The sequence below is a fragment of the Lepus europaeus genome, chromosome 9 (genome assembly GCF_033115175.1).
Source record: "Lepus europaeus isolate LE1 chromosome 9, mLepTim1.pri, whole genome shotgun sequence".
NCBI classification, from domain to species: Eukaryota; Metazoa; Chordata; class Mammalia; order Lagomorpha; family Leporidae; genus Lepus; species Lepus europaeus.
The window spans coordinates 115,364,661-115,370,687 of NC_084835.1; the positions used below are offsets into that span (position 1 = coordinate 115,364,661).

Below are 6,027 nucleotides of genomic sequence, written 5' to 3' on the forward strand. Positions count from 1 at the left end.
ACGCACTGTTTAAAATCTTAGATGTATATACTTTTCTCATAGGCTCACTCACACAACCTACAATCTTCACTCAGCCAAGGTAAACTTCAGCTTTAGCAGTTCTTATACAAGTTATGTCTATGGGTTTAAAGGACAGTATTAATAATTCAAACCAAACCAATTGACAAGAGACCAGAGACCACTTAGGTTTAGTGTTACCATAGCAGTCTTTTATACGTTTACTAACAACTTCAACCTAATCCCAATAAAGCCTGATAACAGTCATAAGAATTCATTAGGAAGTTTCCCGGGGGGGGGGGGGGGTTACCATTATACCCATGCCTTTACGAGTCCATATAGAGATATAGTACTTATGTTTATATATATAGTTTAGAGTGAATTTGGATTGCCTGAGTAACAGTTGTCTGGCAAACTGGACATGATGGCGTTCTCTTTGCACAGATCTTGTTGACGCATTCCATGCAGAAGGGGTTGTGGCCACATGGCACTAGGACAGCAATAATTCGTTCTAAAAGCAATCACACAATCATACTTTCTTCTTGATTCTGGAAGTGAGCTTGAGGTGGAACTACCATTGGAAGAGGAGTAACTATTGGTACCATTAGAAAAATCAAGGATGTATATTGGAAGGCCAACATGGTTGCCTGTGCTAGGTGGTTTGCTCCTAACCCTCCCAGCAAGTAGGTGTTCAATGTTCTCAGGAAATGTAGGAGACAGACGAGGAGTAGATGGCTGACTTCCTCTATGCTGAAACTTCATGATGCCAGAATGATCACTCCCAAAGCTAGACAGTGGGTTAACTGGTCCAAATGGAGTCCCGACAGTGTGAATGGTAAAGAGTCAAAGGCAGGAGAGTCAATTGCAAGATCTTCTAAGCCTAAAGATGGTGGTGTGTCTACAAACTAAAAGTTTCCTGTGCTAAATGGGCTTGCTGGACTGAAGTCAGCAAAGTCTTGCGTGACTAGGAGGAAGTGGACTGGAGAAGAGCCACGCAGAGCCCAGAGTGCCACCTCCGAAGCTCACTTTGGTACCATTGTAATGGAAATCATTCTCTTCATTGAGCTCTGCATAGCTCCCTGTATACATAGCAATGTGCATCTCTATGTCTTCCCGTGCTCGGTCTATGTTCTCTGGCATCCCTGTCACTTCGAAGACAGGTTCCTTATTTCTGTTTGCTGTTATGATGTAGGTGTGGGTTTGCTGCTGAATTCTTTTAATAGTTGCTCCTTTGGGCCCAACCACTAACCCCACCACAGGATAGGGGACCCTGACTTGAACGGTGGTCTGACCAGGCAGATGAGGACTACATGACAGCCCTCCCAGGGCAGGGCCATTTTTGTTTTCAGATGCACGAATCATGGAGAAGTGCTCGGCAGGGGAAGGGATTTCTCTTTTTGCCATGGCAACCTCTTTCTGTCCAGTCACAACATAAACGGGTTCTTCCCACGAACAGGTGTCTTGATGTACGTGGTTGCCTTGGCTCTCAGTGCTTTAATTTTTTTTTAACTTTTATTTAATGAATATAAATTTCCAGTGTACAGCTTATGGATTACAATGGCTTCCCCCTCCCATAACTTCCCTCCCACCCACAACCCTCCCCTCTCCCGCTCCCTCTCCCTTTCCATTTGCATCAAGATTCATTTTCAATTCTCTTTATATACAGAAGATCAATTTAGTATAAAGATTTCAACAGTTTGCACCCACATAGAAACACAAAGTGAAACATACTGTTTGAGTACTAGTTATAGCATTAAATCACAATGGACAGCACATTAAGGACAGAGATCCCACATGAGGAGCAAGTGCACAGTGGCTCCTGTTGTTGACCCAACAAATTGACACTCTAGTTTATGGCGCCAGTAACCATCCTAGGCTGTCGTCATGAGTTGCCAAGGCTATGGAAGCCTTCCAAGTTTGCCGACTCTGATCATATTTAGACAAGGTCATAAAAGACAGGGTGAGGATAGTAACCAATGATCCTAAGAGTGGCATTTACCAGGTTTGAACAATTATACAGCATTAAGTGGGGAAGAGGACCATCAGTACACACAGGTTGGGAGTAGAGTCATTGGTGGTAGAGTAGAGGTTATGATTACAAAGGAATGAGGCCCAAGTGCACTAGACAGGGCCTAGAACAAAGGACAGAGTCATTATTAGAGGAGCTAAGAAAGGTGCTGTCTAAGCTACAAGTAATTTTTCCGATTGAGAGGCAAAAGGAGACCCAACAGGCCAGTCCACTGCAGTGGCTTTCAATGTGGTAAGCCTGGGCTTCAGCAGAAGTCAGCTTGTGAAGAGCCCTGGCAGCTCTGCCAAGAGTTGGATCACTGGAAATGGACCTGCCCTGGAGTCGAAGGATGCCCAGGTCAGAGCCACAGATCTTATTGGCTCTGAGCTGAAAAGCCCTTCACTCAGCCCAACTTCCAAAGTGACCACTGCAGCTGAAGGTATGGTCAAGTAGGGTCAGCAACATTGCAGGCAGAACTGTAAATTTCTTGTTAGAGATGCCCCCTGCCTTTACCTGGCCAGCTCTCCTCCCAGGCCAGCCAAGTAATGAAAGTCAACAGAGTGCCTTCCCCTAGGAGGTTCACACCTCCCTTAGGATATACCCCATGTGAAGAGATAGATAGGCCTGGGCCTCTTAACTTACAAGGCCTAAAGCCCACCAGATTATTATCAAGCCCCTTCTATGAGGTTCTATTTGCCTCTCAATCGGAAAAATTACTTGTAGCTTAGACAGCACCTTTCTTAGCTCCTCTAATAATGACTCAGTGCTTTAATCTTACAGCCCTGGCGGCCAGAGATCTCGGCGAGGTGTTCGGAGCTGGGCACCGGCACGCAGGCTTGGAACTTCTAATCCTGGAGCAGCACTAGAAATCCCCTGGCGCTGACACACAGTTACAGCAGAAGCCTCCTAGCTTCCTCCGAGAATGCCTGCTACGGCCTGTGCTGGCACCGCCTGCACGGTTCTGCTGACCTCCGCAAGGAAGGTCATCCGGCTCTGCCTCCCTCCCAGCATCTTCTGAGGAACCTGGCAGCCTCAGCCTTCTTGGTCCTAAGATCTCACCACTCTGCTCTATGCTGCCCCCACCTGGCCTGCGGCATCGTTGCCTGATGCCTCCAATCTTGCGGCTCAGGGGTGATGAGGGATTGAGACTAAGATGCCCTCCACCGGAGAAGCAAGTAGGAGCAGAGCCAGAAGTTCCGCAGGAAGCTGACAGGACAGGAGCTCTGGGAATCCAGGCCTCCCCACGTCCTTGCTCGAGTTTCCCAGCTACCTGCCCCTGCCCCTGCCCCTGCCTCTGTTACCTACATTTTTTTTTCCCCCACAGCAGCCACCTTTTGTTTGTCTCCACCTGTGGTCCAACAGTAGCAACCATTTTGAAACTGGCCGAAAGAAGTCTGGTAAAATCTTGCAGACCTGTCAAGAGATCAGAGACAATGGTGAATTAGTTGGTAAGCACTTGACCATGAAGGTCTCAGAGAAATTTGCATGGCTCACTCCTAAGCACCATTTTACCAGGTCTTCACTTGGAAGACATAAGCCTGCCATGGCAGGAATACTGGCTTTTCACACAAAACCAACCCATCCACCAAATGCATTCCAGGAAGAACAATGTCCATCACTCTCACATCAGCAAAGGCTGACTGTCCCCAGGGCTGGGAGTATTATGGATACAGCACATTCCAGGATGTCTTAGCAGTGGCCCAGTGAGCTCTTTTCCTACTAACTTTCACACACATACTCACTTCTTTGATGCAGAAAAGAGAATGCTTATAACTGGATTCATTTTAACAACTCCGCCAAGCTTGAGTACCCAAGTGTAAGAAAATGCCAAAAGCAAGAAAACAGAAAAATTCAGTCTGAATAAAATGAGCACCTTCGTGGAGAGAAGAGCAAGAGTTAAGTGACAGAAAGGCCCTGAGACAGAGACAAAGAGAACAGGTCAAAATGAAGGCCAGAAAAAGAAAGGGTAAAAGTTCAACAACAATATGTTTGAAATATACATCGGATAATGCCACATGTCAAATCTTCTAATTGGTGTCCATTACAATTAAGGAATAAATCCCAAAGTGTTAACTATGGCCCAGAAGACTCTTCATGATTTAGGGAAGCCCTGCTGTCTAAACTGCTATCCTGGGCCTTGAGTTTACTCTGTTGTAGTGATGGCTTCCGCTATATCCCTTGGAATATTTTATGTGTTGTTTTTATCCATAAAAGATGGCCTAGTTATCTATGCTTCCTTTCTTATATATTTTTTTATCCTGCAGATTTCTCTACAAACCTGCATAGATTTTTGTGACCTGGGGTCATATAAACCCATCACAAAGCATTGATGTTGAAGTTGGACAGAGAAAGCGTGATGAAAAGATAATTCAGTTGTGCCTGAGAGAGAGAATCCTGTGAGCAATGTTTCATTTAAAAAGAGGACTAGCATGCAGGAGGAATCTTCTAAAAGTTCATGGGAGTGCATACTATGAAAAATATACCTGGATTGGGGTTTTGAAATGTTTTTACACAAAAATAAACTTATCTTTTAATTCTATCTTTCCATTAACTCTTTGAAGTATCCCTACATATGTCCACAGTAAGGATACAAGTTGGTAATTTTTGCTATTTGTCAAATAGTCAAATAGCAGTTGCATTTGTTGTTAGCTATATGAACAGCTTAATATCTAGTGGATCAAAACAAGAATCCCTTAATTAATTTACAATTCTTTGGGTTGTAATTTTGGGCTGAGCTTTGCTAGATGACTTTTCTGAGCTGCACTAGATTTAACTGACCTCAGCTGGTCTTACACACAAGCCTAACGTCAAGTTTCTGTCACCTGGGGACAGTTGGCCCAGCATGGTCTCTCTGGGACAGTTTGCCATTCCTGTTCGTGTAATCTCATATTTCTGCAGGAGTGGTGGAGCTTATTCTTGGAACCTAGGCTTACAACTGGCATGGGATCACGTATGATGAATGCTATTGGTCAAAGTCAGTCATAAGGCCAATATAGGGGCAAGAAGTGAGGAAACATTTTATTTAAGGACATACTGAAAAACAAGGATGAGTATTTGGGAAGGGAATGGCTTTCAACACTTTTTATAATCTATAGCTGAATTCAAAATTGGAAGAAGGAAAACAGAATTAAGGTATTACTTATTAAGTCCTGACATATCTTAATACCCATGTTTATTGACTACAACTTTTCTGCCTTTACTCAAGAACCTTGAATTGACTATGTAAGTTAAAATGATCAAATGATAACATACTTTCATAGAACCTTATAGCCCCTAACATCAACATCTTCTTTGATTCCTTTTACAAATTTTCACAGTTAAAAAACATGGTTAAGTATTCACTCTGCTTTGTAATCTTCAGTGCATTTATATGTATATTTCCAGCTGGTGGTATCACAATTTTCTTTTTTTATCTTTGCAATATAATTTATTATTCAATAATCAATACCACTCAATATATGTATATATATATACATATGTATGTATGTATATATATATATATATATATTCAAGGCACACATTTAAAGGTCAATATCACTCAATATGTCATTAGTCCACAGGTCATAACACATACCTAGAAGTAAGGCAATTTCCAGAAATATTCAGCAATAGTAATAAGCATAACACATACAAAGCATAAAAGCGTAAAAGCATAACCAATCTAGACACTCAAGGCTAAGGATGTAAGATGAATGCTGCATACTCAAGGTTCGTATCACAGTCATGAAAAAGTCAAAGGCCAGAGTCCAAAGTCTCTGTTACTACTCGCAGAGATGGATCTCAGGACAGTCACTTACAGGCAGGAGTCTTTGATTGACTGGCACTCTGGGCAGTAAGCTTGAAGTTCCAAGACGGAAAGCAAGGTGAAGGGTTGGAGAGGTCACCTGATGAGAGGTCTGGTCTGGCTCCCACGTCAGGTCTGACAGCAGCTGGGACGTCCAGGCGAGGTGGGCTCCAGCAGGGTGGCGAGCGGAGCTTCTGTCGGTGAAGACTGGGGCAGAGTTTCACTGGCACTGAGCCAT

At 43.6% G+C, this 6,027-nt stretch overlaps 1 pseudogene; it reads right to left on the reverse strand.

The window, feature by feature from the left end:
• Positions 1-343: 343 nt before the first annotated feature.
• On the reverse strand, positions 344-1,416 carry LOC133766645 (RNA-binding E3 ubiquitin-protein ligase MEX3C-like; annotated as a pseudogene).
• Positions 1,417-6,027: the final 4,611 nt, after the last annotated feature.